Source organism: Protopterus annectens, chromosome 12.part0, assembly GCF_019279795.1.
Source record: "Protopterus annectens isolate FY-2018-M chromosome 12.part0, PAN1.0, whole genome shotgun sequence".
Classification (NCBI taxonomy): Eukaryota; Metazoa; Chordata; order Ceratodontiformes; family Protopteridae; genus Protopterus; species Protopterus annectens.
Genome location: NC_056746.1, coordinates 1,362,453,534 through 1,362,470,100, shown reverse-complemented (window position 1 = coordinate 1,362,470,100; position 16,567 = coordinate 1,362,453,534). Strand labels below are relative to the sequence as shown.

Genomic DNA, 16,567 nt, shown 5'->3' with positions numbered 1-16,567 from the left:
TCCATATGCAAGACTTCATATGAGGAAACTACGGTGGTGCCTAAAAAGTTTATGGAGCCAACATTGTCCCAGTCTGGAAACAATGATACCCCTCATTCCCTGCCTACAACAGAAGTTTCTTTGGTGGGCAGAGATAGGTCACCAAAACAAGGGACTGTCGTTCACTCTACCCCCTGCCACCTAAACCCTAACTACAAACGCATCAGACTATGTTTGGGGGCCCCACCTGGCGGGGAGATGCATTCAGGGAAAATGGAGCCCAAAACAATTGCATTGGCATATCAACCTGAAAGAGATGCTAGCTGTTCAGAATGCTCTGACAGCCTTCAAGGACTTACTTCATCCAGGACAACTACTGATAAAAACGGACAACACCACGGTTATGTGGTACATAAACAAGCAGGGGGGTACACATTCCTACTCCCTTTGCAGAATAGCCATGGTATTGTGGAACATGGCTTTGACTTACCAAATACATCTTCAAGCTCAATTCCTGCCAGGAAAACAAAATGCTCTGGCAGACTACCTAAGCAGAAATCTTATGGACCCACACGAATGGAAACTGGATCCATAAATCTTCAGCATGTTAACACTGAAATGGGGGAGCCCAGACATAGATCTATTTGCCTCTCCCCAAAATTATCAACTGGACAAATTCTGCACAAGAATTCATCACAAAAAAGCATGGAAGGTGGACGCCCTATCCTTCAGTTGGAAAAACATGTCAGTCTATGCCTTTTCCCCCTCTGCCTCTTCTCACCAAGGTCTTACTAAAAGTCAGACAGGAAAAACCAAAAATGATCCTAGTTGCTCCGGACTGGTTTAAACAACACTGGTACCCACTTCTAAGGAACATGTCTCAACTCCCAACTCCCCCCTTGGTACTTGCCTCAAATACCTCATCTACTGTCTCAGCAGAACAATCAAATTCTGCACACTCAGCTCTAAACCCTGAACCTTGCAGCATGGCTGATCATTTAATTATTCAAACACCTCTCAGTAAATCTGTGATGGATGTCATTTTGGAAGCCAGAAGGCCTAGTACTAGAAAATCTTATGCTGATAAATGGAAGAGAATATTTGCTTGGAATCGAGCACAAGTAACAGACACAGCAAAGCCCAATATTCCTCAGATTTTACAATATTTGACTGAGACAAGGGCCTATCTTTTTCTTCAATAAAAATCCATGCCTCTGCCATCTCGGCTCATTACAACACAGAGCCTCCCCTCTTTTTCTCATCCTCTGCTTAAACAGCATCTTAGAGGGGCCAAAATGTAAGGCCTCTCAGAAGATCTCCAACTCCTGCATGGGACCTCAATTTTGTGCTGGAAAACTCAACCTGCCTCCTTTTGAACCAGCAGCTATTACGGATATAAAATTTCTATCCTGGAAAACCGCTTTTCTCTTGGCAGTCACTTTAGCAAGAAGGGTTTCAGAACTAAAGGCTCTCATGGCTGTGGAGCCTTTTATTACATTTTACCCGGACAGGGTGTCCCTCAGGACCAATCCTTCTTTTATGCCTAAGGTGGTATCCCGTGTGGCTCCTAACCAGGCAATTCACCTGCCAACTTTTTATCCAAATCCACAGAACAAGGGGGAGCAGATTCTGCATTCATTGGACGTACACAGACAACTAAGATTCTACTTGAACAGGACCAAATCTCTAAGAAAGTCTGAGCAACTACTGGTAGCATTTGCTGCAGGGTCAGAGGGGAAGGCTATATCAAAGCAGAGTATTTCTAAATGGATAAGCCATCTGCTACCTGCACCATGGAAAACCTGTGCCCAAGGGGATCAGATCTCATTCCACCAGGGCTGCCTCTACCTCAGCAGCTTTTCTCAGAGGGGTCCCAACCAAAGACATTCTAGAGGCTGCTACTTGGAGCTCTGTTCATACCTTCACAAAGCATTATCATTTGCCTGTCTTCTCCAAATCCAGGGCAGGCTTTGCCACTGCAGTTCTGCAGGGCCTTATAGCCGCTCCTAATGCTGTTTAGCTCCATCCTCCCATCCATAGCTTTGGGATTCTACCCAAATGTAATGACTGCAGTGTATTCACTGTTGCAGTCCAGGTTATCCACCCGCCATCCCCCCTTTTTCTATAATTTTTCTTTCCTTCACTATATACTAAAGCCTTTGTGGTGTATTTGCTATTAGATGAAGGTAAAGTTATGTTGCTAAAAGTGCATTTATATATATATATATATATATATATATATATATATATATATATATATATATATATATATATATATATATATAAATTTTGCTCCCCATTTGGGGGGCACCTGACATCTGGGGCAAGAAAAACTGAATAAAATGGCGTCTGCTGCATGTTTTATACCCCTGATGACCTGACATCATGGAAGAAGAGACAGCAACCGACGCAGGACCCAAGACTTTGTTATTCAGGCCGACTGAGGGCAACCTGCCAGCAGATTACCCAAATGTAATGACTGCAACAGTGAATACAGTCAAACATCTACATTTATGGTAAGTGTGCACAACTGTACTCTATTCCTCCAGTGTTGGAAGTAGTTGATGATGTTTTTATGGAAAATTCCTTGACTCCAAATTCGGTTCCTCCTGCTCCCAGGAAACCTGACAGGTACTTATAGAGTCCCTGATTCTCATTTGTTTCTGGAATCCGTTGGCTGATCCAGAGGTCATTTCTCAAGGCCCTAAAGGAGTTAACGCCACTGTTATCAAGAATCCTGTTCCTTCCGACAGGGTATCTAGAAACCTAGATAGGTGGGGTAAAAAAATGATACCTCTGCCACTCTTGCTATTAGGTTTACTAATTGCCTTTTTCATATGCTGAAGTACCAGCAGCGCACTTTGGAGGCTATTAAGTCAAAGATTGCAACTGTGCCTCTTTTAGCAGACAGTAAGGATATGCAGGGTTTGCTGAATTCTGCCAGTCTTGTCCAACATTTATTACATTGTGGTTTTGACATTCTAGAAACCTCCTGCAAGGCTACAGCTACTGGATCTGTTCTCAGAAGGCATGCTTGGCTCAAGGAGCAGCCCCTACCAGAGCCTGTCAAGTCTAAGCTTTTAGATGTACCTTTACATAAGGACAGTCTTTTTGGCAGCAAAGCAAGTGCTCAAAAAGAGGATAAGGCCAAGTCTATGCGAACAGACTTTCTGCAAGTTCAATCTCCTCGCTTTAGCAGGAATTACCCTTCTAAGAGTTGAATGTTTCCTTATACCAGCAGACAGAACCGTTTTAGGACTAGAGGTTACAAATCTTTTAGGGGGTAGGTGGCTACCCCTCAAAGGTCCAAGCGTTGGCATGCTTCCACTTCCAAGGCTGGAAGTTCTAAGCCTACATCTCAATACAAACATTCTCAATGACTCTGCCCAACTTCCTACATCTCAGTACAAACATTCTCAATGACTCTGCCCAACTTCTGCTTGTTCCTGCTTGCTCGGAGAATCTTTTAGGGGGAAGGTTGGCCTTTTTTTGCAAATGTCTGGGCCACCATCACGGATGACAAATGAGTACTCAGAACTGTATCCCTAGGACACAGGTTTTCATTCCACACCTTTCCAGTACCCAAAGGATTCCCAGACACTCCTCCAAACCAAAGGGCAGAAGTAGAAAAGCTAATTTTGCTTCTGTTACTTCTGGGGGCAATATAATTAGTTCCTGCTCAGCAGGTAGGCCAGGGCTTCTATTCCAGACTTTTCTTAGTTCCAGAAAAAATAAGGCACCTGGCATCATATCCTAGATCTATCCATTCTGAACTCTTTCTTGAAGGCACCTGGCGTCCTATCCTAGATCTATCCATTCTGAACTCTTTCTTGGTAATTCCAAAGTTCAAAATGCTCACTTGCATCAGTTGCTACCAATGTTAGACAAGGACTCCTGGCTGGTAACTTTGGATCTCAAAGAAGCTTATCTGCACATCCCTATCAGAGAAAGTTCAGGCAATACCTTCGTTTCAGAGTGGGCAAGCAACATTATCCGTTCTCTGCGCTGCCCTTTGGCTTATCTACTGCTCCCAGAGTTTTCACAAAGTGCCTAGCTCCAGTCATTGCTTTTTGCAGGCAGAAGGAAATTCAGATTTATCCATACTTGGACGACTGTCTAATTCAAGCAAATTCTCAAGAACAGCGGTTAAAGGATCTGGAATTTGTAAAGACTCTTCTCTCTTCCCTGGGTTACACTCTCAACGAGGAAAAATCAAAAATGGTGCCATCCAAGGAGATAACATTCCTGGGAGCGAGTCTGAACACAGCCACCCAGATGATTTATCTCACCCAGGAGAAGCAGGCAACTCTGTTTACTTCAAGGATTTGGCAAGCCTGTCCCAGCTCTCTGCAAGGAAGTACCTGCAAGCTCTGGGATACATGGCCCCTTGCATTCTCATGACTCCATATGCAAGACTGCGTATGAGGAAATTGCAATGGTACCTCAAGAACCTTTGGTGTCAACCCACACAGGACCTGGATATGATAATTCCTCTGCTTCCATGTCTGCAGATGGAGTTTCTATGGTGGGCGACAGCCTGTCTACAAAACAAAGGCATGCCTTTTTTGCCCACCTCCTGCCATTCAAGTTCTTGCCACGGACACATCGGACTACGCCTGGGGAGCTCACCTGGATGACAGATGCATACAGGGACATTGGAACCCCCAGCAGATGCACCTGCACATAAACCTAAAGGAGTTGATAGTAGTTCAGCAGGCCTTACTGGCTTTCAAGCATCTTCTTTCCCCAGAAACTCTGCTTGTCAAAACAGACAACACCACAGTCATGTGGTACATCAACAGGGAGGTACTCATTCTTACCCCCTGTGCTGCCAGAGCATGATTCTCTGGTCCATAGCAGCATCCTTGGGCCTGCATCTCCTAGCTCAGTTTCTTCTAGGGAAACTCATTATTTTAGCAGACCAGTTGAGCAGACAGACCCTGGGTCCTCACAAGTGGCAACTGCAGAGCAGTCTTTTACAGCATCATTCAACGTTGGGTCACTCCTCAGGTAGATCTTTTCTCCTCCCCAGACAACCACCTTCTACCACTTTTTTGCACCAGACAGCATCACAGCAAGGCCTGTAGAGTGGATGCTCTGTCCTTCCCTTGGACGCTTCTGTCAGTTTATGCCTTCCCTCCTCTTCCTCTTTTTCCCAGAGTATTATTGAAGATCAGGGACTGAAGACCAAGGGCTATTCTCATAGCTCCAGACTGGCCCAGACAGCATTGGTATCCACTGCTTCGCAGTCTCTCCCAATTTCCTCCTTGGTGGCTTCTTCTGAAACCATATCTTTTGGTTCAGGAAGGGGGAAACATTCTACATCCTCATCTTCAGTCTCTCCATTTGGCAGCATGGCTCATTGTATGAATCAGTCCATTTCTTCTTCCCTTTCCCAGCAGGTGGTTAATGTACTTCAGGAGGCCTAGCACTAGGAAGTCCTACTCTGGCAAATGGGGAAAGAGTCTCTCATTGGATGCAGGCTAGAGGGGAATCTTCTTATCAGCCTACTCTTCCTCTGATCCTGGAATACTTTGGATGATTTGCTTCAGGGTGGTCTTTCGTTTTCCTGTGTCAAGATCCATGCTTCAGCCATTTCTGCTCATTGTTCTTTTGAGCAACCCATTTTCTCTCATCCCCTGATGAAAATGTTTCTCAGAGGTGCTTGCAACTTAAAACCTCCCAGAAGGGCACCTACTCCAGTCTGGGATCCTAATTTTGTTCTAGAGTAACTCTCTCTTCCTTCTTTTGAGCCAGCTGCCACTGCAGATTTAAAGTTTCTCTCTCGGAAGACTGCCTTCCTTTTGGCTTAACTTCAGAATGGAGGGTTTCGAGCTGCAAGCTTTGATGGCTGTGGAGCCTTTTCTTATTTTCCATGCAGATCGTGTCTCTCTGAGAACCAATCCCTCTTATGTCTAAGGTGGTTGGTTTCTAGCCTGGTAATCCGTCCATACACCTTCCTACTTTCTTTCCTAATCCTCAAAATAGAGGGGAAAGGATCCTATAGTCTCTTGATGTGCACAGACAGTTCAGGTTTTGTGCACAGACAGCTCAGGTTTTACTTGGACAGGACTAAAGACCTTCAGAGATCAGCAGGGTTATTGGTCAGTTTTACCCCTGGAGCTCAGGGAAAGCTATCTCTAAGCAAACCATTTCTAAGTGGATTGCTCATTGTATTACTTTTCTGTTATTCCTTGCATGGCAAGGTTCCTCCTCAAGGGGTTAGGACCCACATCACAAGAGCAGCTTTAACTTCTGCAGCCTTTTTAAGGGGTGTCCCTACTAAAGACATTTTAGAGGCTGCCACATGGTCTTCTGTTCACACTTTCACAAAGCATTATAATTTGCCTTTGTTTTCTAGAGCCAGGGCAGGGTTTGCCACTGCTGTTCTGCAGGACATTCTCTCCAATCCTTGATTCTGTTGGTACCTCCTCCCTCTTCGTGGTTAGGACTGCAGCAGTGAAACAAGATGAACACAGTACAGTTGTGTACACTTACCATAAATGTAGATGTTCGAGTGTATTCACTGTTGCAGTCCTGGTTTCCCTCCCTCCTTCCCCCCCCCTTTTTTTTGGTCTTCTCCTCTTCTCCTTTCGTAAAGTACAGGCTGAATCTGGTTTTGCTTAATAAAGTTTATTTTGGCTTAAGCCTTGTTTTCTGGGGGCTCCTGACTGTTATGGCAAGAAAGACTGAGGAAGTTGCATCAGCTGCCTCCTTTTATATCTGACGTCTTGACATCCTTTACAACCGACGACAGCCGATGTCATATTTATTTACTTTTGGTATTCTGGCCGATCGAGGGCTACCGGGAGCCAGATAACCCATTGGTTAGGACTGTAACAGTGAATACACTCATCTACATTTATGGTAAGTGTACACAACTGTACTTTTCGATTATGGCTCCTAGTTTGCAGTCATCTGCGAACTTCGTTATCCAAAGACCTTCTTTGTTAGCCTGTACTTAAGAAAAGTAGATATCAAACAGGAGAAGACCCAGGACTGAACCATGTGGTACTCCACTTGTCACTGGTCTGAAGTCGGATTTGGAGTCTGCCACTTTCACGGTGTGGGTTTTGCCAGTGAACCAGTTGGCAACCCATTTTGTGACATAGGTTCATACTAGGCTATCTGCCCGAGGGCATTTATAAGCCTAGCCCATTGTTTTGTGGCTTACGCCACCCCTTTAGTATGGGGAACTATACCCATTATTTTGCTGTGCCTCTGTCGAGCAGTGACACTGAGGTAATTCCTGGGGTATATCTGCGATCTCCCATCCATTGGTCAAGATTTCTCTTGAACAAGGCCAGCGAGGTGCTCTGCCTCACATGCACCGGGATTTTGTTCCACAGCATAGGGAGTCTTTGGGTGATGAATCTATCTCTCCAGCACGTCCTATTTATAGCCGTGTCGAGGTTTAAGTCTCCTGCCCTTGTGGCTCTGATGGAACTAGATTTTTGAGGTGAAGCATATTCATCAAATCTGGGTTTGACATGGCCTTGTATGTTAGGCAAAGGTCACCTCTGAGCAAGCGTGTTTAACTGAATAGAGCTGGAGTTCTTTCAGTCGGGCAGCATAGGACAGATTTTGAGACCCTTTATCCTTTTGGTGAGGAACTTTTGTGGCCTCTCCAGCTGCTGCAAGTGTCGGGTCAGATACATTCCGAATGGGACATTGTACTCAATCATTGGTCTGATGAGTGATGAGTAAAGGGAGACTATGACCTCCCTTGATCTAGATGAGAATCCCTTCATGATAAGGTGGGCAATGTAGAAGGACTTCCTAACTACTTTAGCTACATGGGTGTCGAATGACAGACTACTATCAACCTGGGTCCCCAGGTCCCTGATAACTTCTTCTGTGCTCAGTGGATTGCCACCTATTTGGTAGCTAGGTAACCTTGTTTTTCGAAGGGTATGACTATGCATTTTTGGCATTTAACTTTAGGCGTGGCTCTGGCACCAGTTATCCGTTTCTGTGAGACCCTTCTGAAGGATATCTGTGTCAGATGTGTTTTCTACTATGGCCCAGTTTGCAGTCATCTGCAAACTTTGTCAGCCATAACCCTCCTGTGTTTGCTTGTACTTCGGAAAAGTAGATGCCAAACAAGAGTGGGCCCAGGACTGAGCCCTGTGGGACACCACTTGTGACAGGCTTTGAGTCTGACATGGCGCCAGCAACTCTGACCCTGTGGGTTCTGTCACTCAGCCAGTTTGCAACCCATCTTGTGATGTATGGGTTAACATTTAAGCTGATGAGTTTTTCAATGATACCCGAGTGGGGTATTGTATCGAAGGCCTTAGCCAGATCGAGGTAGGCTGTATGGACTGCCTTTCCCTCATCAATGGCTTTGGTGACTGTTTCAAAAAGTCAACCAAGTTTAAAAGGCATGATCTGCCTTTGACAAAGCCAAACTGGGTTGGATCCAAAGTCTGCAAATTCCCTATGTCTTTATTTATGAGGTCCATTATGATCCTCTCCATGGCTTTGCAGATAAGGCTTGTCAAGCTAATGGGCGGTAATTTCCAGGGTCTGTGGAGGCACCGCCTTTGTGAAGTGGGACCACAGTTGCAGTGCGCCACTCCTGGAGTGTATCCAGAGGTAAGACTTTGATTAAACAGCTGTCCTAGCTGTGGGTTTAATTCCTCATTGAGTTCGTGGAGCACACAGCCGGGACACCATCGGGTCCCATGGATGCTGTGTTTTTGCTTTGGAGAGAGCAGTTCTCACTTGGGCTGGAGATGTTTGGGGGCTGCACTCATTTGGTATAGATATCTCTCCTTTGGGGAGGGGAGAAGTTTGCACTGAACCTGTCAGCCAGTATGTTGGCAATGTCTGTAGGATCAGTAATCTTCACATCATTTTGAACTAGTTCTGAGCATATCTGGGAGTTTCCTCCTAGGTTTCTAACATAGCTAAAGAAGGCCTTATGATTGTCTTTTGAGTCTTTAGCTATTTTTCTCTCGAAATTTGCTTTGGATGATTTTATGAGAGCTCTTAGTTTTTACTTATAGTGATCAAGGGTGTCTTACCTTTTAAGGATTTTGCTCTATCTTGTAGTAGCTTCCTCCTTTTGTTGTAGAGTTTGTTTATGGCTGGGGTCCACCAGACTGGACGCTTGCCTTTGGTACAAAGAGTCTTTGTTTTGCTTGGGATTGCCTTATCCATGCAGTCCTGCAGGTGCTGGTAGAAGGCGTTTGTAAGTGATTCAGCGGCTTGAGTATTGTTTTCCATGGCTCGGGGCCTGAAAGGAGACCACACTAGTCTTTAGAAGTGTGAAGTCGGCTTTTGAGAAGTTCTTTACTGTGGTCTTTTTTATTTCAGGTGGGGGTGGGATGAGGACCTCCAGCGAGATTAGTTTGTGATCTGATCTCACCAGTGAGGGGTATACTTCCAGTGTTGAACATTGTGCTCCCATGTTCGTGATGATGAGATCAAGTATGTTATCTCCTCTTGTGGGGATGGTGACTAGTTGTTCCATGGCATTTGAGTTTATGAATTCCAGGAACTTTTGGGCTAGGGTGTTTGGGCTTGAGTAGTGTTCCCAGTCTATAGGGATTTATACCTAATTTAGTGAGTTTATCTGTAATTCCAGAGTGGGGGGTGGTGTCAAAAGTCTTGGCGAGATTTAGATAGGCTGTGTGAACCACCTTACCCTCGTCTACAGCTTTGGTGACTGCTTCAAAGACGTCTATCAGGTTTAGGAGACATGATCTGCCTTTTGCAAACCCGAACTGGGTGGGGTCCAGAGTTTGGAGATTGCCAATGTCTTTCTTTAAGTTCCATGATATGTTCCATGGCCTTGCATACCAGGCTCGTTAGGCTAATGGGGCAGTAGTCCCCGGGGTCCGTGGTGGCCCCCCCCTTTGTGGAGTGGGATAACTGTCACTGTGCGCCATTCAGTGGGCGCAAAGCCTGAGGTGAGGCTATGATTGAACATGGTGCTTAGGTGGGGTGCCAGTTCATTCTGTAGTTTGTGTAGAACACAGCCTTTGGGATGTTGTCAGGTCCCATAGATGCTGTGTTCTTGGCTTTGGAGAGTGTTTTTACTTGTGCAGCCGTGATTACAGGAACTTTGCATTCTTCCGGTATAGAGATGGTGAGAGGGGGATAAAGTTAGCACTGAACCTGTCTGCCAGGATGTTAGCAATATCAGTTGGTTCTGTATATTTAGTGCCATTGTGCTGTAACTCGGAGCAGATTTGAGTGTTGCCATTGAGATTCTTGAAATAGCTATAGAATGCTTTTGTGGTTGTCTTTAGAGTCACTGACTATTTTGTTTTCGTAACTAGCTTTGGAGGATTTTGAGGGATCTCAGCTTCTTACTGAGGCTGATCAGGGAGTTCCCCCAATCATGGGATTTTACTCTTTTGCAACAGTTTCTTCTGTTGTAGAGTTTGACAGGGGACCACCAGATTGGCCTCCTGTTTTTGGAGGATAGCATCTTGGTTCTGTTAGGGATAGCACACTCCATGCACTCGTGTAAGTGCTCATAAAGTGCATTTGTGTAGGGTTCAGCAGTCGTACCTCTATTGTCCGTCTGTATGGGTGTCGTAAGGTTTGCCACTTCTGTCTTAAGAAATGTGAAGTTGGCTTTGGGGAAATATTTTACTGGGGTTTCCCTAATGGGGGGTGGGGGCCGGGATATGGATGTCTAGGGTGATTAGCTTGTGGTCGGATCTGACCAATGAGGAATTGACCTCTGGTGTGGAACACTGGTCACCGATGTTGGTAATGACCAGGTCTAGGATATTTCTGCCCCTGGTGGGGGTGTGGAAAAGTTGATCCAAGGCGTTGGAATTTATGAATTCCAGAAAACATTGAGCAAAATAGTTGGTACATGAGTAGTTTTCCCAGTTAATGGTGCAGTAGTTGAAATTGCCCATTATTAGGGTGTTGGGTTGTACCCTAATATTTTCTAGTGTATCAAGAAATGAGGAGTGGGAATCGTGGGGCATGGTGGGGGATCTGTAGCATGTTAGAATTTGGATTGCAGTCTTGCCCAGAGTTAGTTGCACTTGGATAATCTTGGATACATTATGCTGAGCAACTAGCCTGGAGGTGTGGATATCCTTAATGAATATGGACACGCCTCTGCCTTTAGTGTTTCGGTCCAGGTTAGGTGGCCGAAAGGTGTGGTATGAATTATAGCCTGGTAATGCAGGGGTGCTCTCTGGAGCCTTGAACCAGGTCTCTGTCACTGCACAGATGTCTGCTCTCCATTTTAAAGAGTGGCTCGAGTGAATGCATTTTGAGGTTTAGACTTCTAGCATTGAGTAGCATTTTTCAATATAATCCGTTTTAATTTCCATATCTGAAGTTACCTGGATCTTACTAGCACATTAATGTATGGGCTGAAAGACCCAGAATCTGATTTTGGAGTCTAGTTTTCTGGGGCTACACCCCAGCATTATGTTTGCTGCTGCTATTCTTTCAGTTCGTTTTTATTCGCGCGTTGCAGGTGTGATCCAATCTGTAGACTGTTGTACAAAACCACTGCTTTTGACCAAGTTGTATATTTTGTATTTGTCTACTTTTCAGAACTTTCTACATCTTTTCAAGCTTTCTCCACTGCTGCACCAGATAATGTTTTGAGCTTGCTGGCATGGAGGCATTGAAATTTGCTTCTTGTTTTCTGGTCTTTTTGTGGAGAATCATATCTGTCCATTCATAGAGATAAACTATCCCTCCATATGAACAGTTAAGGTAGTTTGAGTTGTCCTTGCATCAGTCTGTTAATCTATTTTTTGGCACCAGAAACCAGTGCTGAGGACTGTTCACACTCTGATGTGCACTATCCGATTAGGACTTGCTGCACGTTGGTACTGTAGTTGTGAAGATGTACTCATTGTTACTCTCTTTTTGTGGCTGGGAGGGGGAAGTGCTTGCTGTTGATAAGCAGGAACTTTCCAAACACATTGCACTTTTTCCCCCTCTTACTAACCACTGATTATCAAGTGCTGCAGTTAGTTAACTCCGCTGTACATGGTTCCTGCCTCTAGTGTTTGTTTTTGGCATGTCTTCATGGCAGATGTTTTGATGCAAGCTCTTTGTCTTCAGTGCACAACTTCACTAGGCTGTGTCCTCCTTAAAATCTTGAGAAAGTTGTGAGGTCGCCATTACATGACTGTGAAGAGCTTTGTGCATTTGTGAGCCTCTGGCCTCTGGCCTCTTCTACCTTTGTATTTTACTGTTGGGTTTAAGCCCAAACTACCCATCCAAAAAGTTCTCATAGAGCAAGTGATGAGGTAAAAACATGCTTCTTTACATCTCACATCAAGGAGCCTGCTTAATAGGTGAGGAATAAACTTCTCCCTCTGCTGCAGGGTGTCTGTCTCGTCTACCAGCCTCTGTTGTGTATGTACACTCTACATTACTTGTGTAGTAATACCAGTGTCCGATATTGATAGTCATTTCTTGAATTGTGGGATGGTGCTTGCTAGGGGCATGGGTGTGTCTGGGGGATGTGCACAAAAGCCCCACTGATTGTCACCGGACAGTTAATTGATAACGCAATGTCCAACCTAAAAGATATCCCGTGTCCTGTCATGGCCACTTGACTCTTAGAAGAGCAAGAAGGTAAGTGTTTCTTTTCAAGTTTATGCAGTCTCGTAGTTGGTTAGGGTGTTGGGTCTTACCTCACATCAGGATTCACAGAGACTTGTTCCTTCTTCATGAAAAAAGTGTGTTGCAACTTTGGAAGTATCACTGTTTTCACTGGCAACTCTCTATGTTTTGAGTTTATGCAGTCTCGTATCAATTAAATCCGATATAATTTATTATGGATCCTACGTGTGCTTGGATGATCTATCTCTACATAGCATGCATGTTATGAAAATGGGGCCATGGTATCTCCAAACACTGTGTGTGTTAGATGGTAAAAATACAAAATTTTGATCCTTGATAAAGCTGTACTGCACCCAAAGTTACATCAAGCATAATACTGTGATATACAGCTCTCGCCATCTTTGTCCCCTTTTTACGGGCATAATTAAGAGATTTTAGTATCTGTTCATTGGATATGCAGTCTGCAGTACTGTGTTTGTGACGTCTTTTGTTGGGATCCTTCCTGTAAAAATATAGTGATATATTGTTTGCGGGGCTGCTTGTGTACTGGGAGATGTAATCGTAGCTGTTGTCAGGGTTTAACCAATGCCAGACATTCATATGAGAATGAGAAGGAAGACTTGAGGAGATGGCACTTGAATACCGACTGGTTCACATGTTTAGCCTATTGTAACTTTGATTGTTTGGAGCTTTTCTCCCCAGGACTACATTGAAAACGGGTTCTTTTTGGCCCAATGGACTATCCTGGTAAACCAACTGCAAATAAATAAATAAAAATTTGAAAGAAATTTCACTAGGGAAGTTGAGCAAGTCTGTCCATCTTTGCAGTTGTACCGTTAACGATTCAATACCTAAAGAGATACAGTTGTTTGAAGTGTTTTATTGTTTTAATGAATGATGTGCTGCACATTCTTGAGTGATTAGTATACTGTGGGCATGCTAAGATGTAAATGAATGATGTGCACCACATTCTTGAGTGATTAGTATACTGTGGGCATGCTAAGATGTAAATGAATGATGGCACCACATTCTTGAGTGATTAGTATACTGTGGGCATGCTAAGATGTAAATGAATGATGGCACCACATTCTTGAGTGATTAGTATACTGTGGGCATGCTAAGATGTAAATGAATGATGTGCACCACATTCTTGAATGATTAGTATACTGTGGGCATGCTAAGATGTAAATGAATGATGTGCACCACATTCTTGAATGATTAGTATACTGTGGGCATGCTAAGATGTAAATGAATGATGTGCACCACATTCTTGAGTGATTAGTATACTGTGGGCATGCTAAGATGTAAATGAATGATGTGCTGCACATTCTTGAGTGATTAGTATACTGTGGGCATGCTAAGATGTAAATGAATGATGTGCACCACATTCTTGAGTGATTAGTATACTGTGGGCATGCTAAGATGTAAATGAATGATGGCACCACATTCTTGAGTGATTAGTATACTGTGGGCATGCTAAGATGTAAATGAATGATGTGCTGCACCACATTCTTGAGTGATTAGTATACTGTGGGCATGCTAAGATGTAAATGAATGATGTGCACCACATTCTTGAGTGATTAGTATACTGTGGGCATGCTAAGATGTAAATGAATGATGTGCTGCACATTCTTGAGTGATTAGTATACTGTGGGCATGCTAAGATGTAAATGAATGATGTGCTGCACCACATTCTTGAGTGATTAGTATACTGTGGGCATGCTAAGATGTAAATGAATGATGTGCACCACATTCTTGAGTGATTAGTATACTGTGGGCATGCTAAGATGTAAATGAATGATGTGCTGCACATTCTTGAGTGATTAGTATACTGTGGGCATGCTAAGATGTAAATGAATGATGGCACCACATTCTTGAGTGATTAGTATACTGTGGGCATGCTAAGATGTAAATGAATGATGTGCACCACATTCTTGAGTGATTAGTATACTGTGGGCATGCTAAGATGTAAATGAATGATGTGCTGCACCACATTCTTGAGTGATTAGTATACTGTGGGCATGCTAAGATGTAAATGAATGATGTGCACCACATTCTTGAGTGATTAGTATACTGTGGGCATGCTAAGATGTAAATGAATGATGTGCTGCACCACATTCTTGAGTGATTAGTATACTGTGGGCATGCTAAGATGTAAATGAATGATGTGCTGCACCACATTCTTGAGTGATTAGTATACTGTGGGCATGCTAAGATGTAAATGAATGATGGCACCACATTCTTGAGTGATTAGTATACTGTGGGCATGCTAAGATGTAAATGAATGATGTGCTGCACCACATTCTTGAGTGATTAGTATACTGTGGGCATGCTAAGATGTAAATGAATGATGCTGCACCACATTCTTGAGTGATTAGTATACTGTGGGCATGCTAAGATGTAAATGAATGATGTGCTGCACCACATTCTTGAGTGATTAGTATACTGTGGGCATGCTAAGATGTAAATGAATGATGGCACCACATTCTTGAGTGATTAGTATACTGTGGGCATGCTAAGATGTAAATGAATGATGTGCACCACATTCTTGAGTGATTAGTATACTGTGGGCATGCTAAGATGTAAATGAATGATGGCACCACATTCTTGAGTGATTAGTATACTGTGGGCATGCTAAGATGTAAATGAATGATGGCACCACATTCTTGAGTGATTAGTATACTGTGGGCATGCTAAGATGTAAATGAATGATGTGCTGCACCACATTCTTGAGTGATTAGTATACTGTGGGCATGCTAAGATGTAAATGAATGATGTGCACCACATTCTTGAGTGATTAGTATACTGTGGGCATGCTAAGATGTAAATGAATGATGGCACCACATTCTTGAGTGATTAGTATACTGTGGGCATGCTAAGATGTAAATGAATGATGTGCTGCACATTCTTGAGTGATTAGTATACTGTGGGCATGCTAAGATGTAAATGAATGATGGCACCACATTCTTGAGTGATTAGTATACTGTGGGCATGCTAAGATGTAAATGAATGATGTGCTGCACCACATTCTTGAGTGATTAGTATACTGTGGGCATGCTAAGATGTAAATGAATGATGGCACCACATTCTTGAGTGATTAGTATACTGTGGGCATGCTAAGATGTAAATGAATGATGTGCTGCACATTCTTGAGTGATTAGTATACTGTGGGCATGCTAAGATGTAAATGAATGATGGCACCACATTCTTGAGTGATTAGTATACTGTGGGCATGCTAAGATGTAAATGAATGATGTGCTGCACATTCTTGAGTGATTAGTATACTGTGGGCATGCTAAGATGTAAATGAATGATGTGCACCACATTCTTGAGTGATTAGTATACTGTGGGCATGCTAAGATGTAAATGAATGATGTGCTGTACCACATTCTTGAGTGATTAGTATACTGTGGGCATGCTAAGATGTAAATGAATGATGGCACCACATTCTTGAGTGATTAGTATACTGTGGGCATGCTAAGATGTAAATGAATGATGTGCTGCACATTCTTGAGTGATTAGTATACTGTGGGCATGCTAAGATGTAAATGAATGATGGCACCACATTCTTGAGTGATTAGTATACTGTGGGCATGCTAAGATGTAAATGAATGATGTGCTGCACATTCTTGAGTGATTAGTATACTGTGGGCATGCTAAGATGTAAATGAATGATGGCACCACATTCTTGAGTGATTAGTATACTGTGGGCATGCTAAGATGTAAATGAATGATGTGCTGCACCACATTCTTGAGTGATTAGTATACTGTGGGCATGCTAAGATGTAAATGAATGATGGCACCACATTCTTGAGTGATTAGTATACTGTGGGCATGCTAAGATGTAAATGAATGATGTGCTGCACCACATTCTTGAGTGATTAGTATACTGTGGGCATGCTAAGATGTAAATGAATGATGTGCTGCACCACATTCTTGAGTGATTAGTATACTGTGGGCATGCTAAGATGTAAATGAATGATGGCACCACATTCTTGAGTGATTAGTATACTGTGGGCATGCT

General features: G+C 43.4%; 1 protein-coding gene across 1 annotated transcript in view; it reads left to right on the top strand.

Annotated features, from left to right (window-relative positions):
• Nucleotides 1–16,567, top strand: part of ADRM1 (ADRM1 26S proteasome ubiquitin receptor) — a 420,397-nt gene that overhangs the window by 232,366 nt on the left and 171,464 nt on the right. The gene's annotated exons all lie outside the window — the stretch shown is intronic.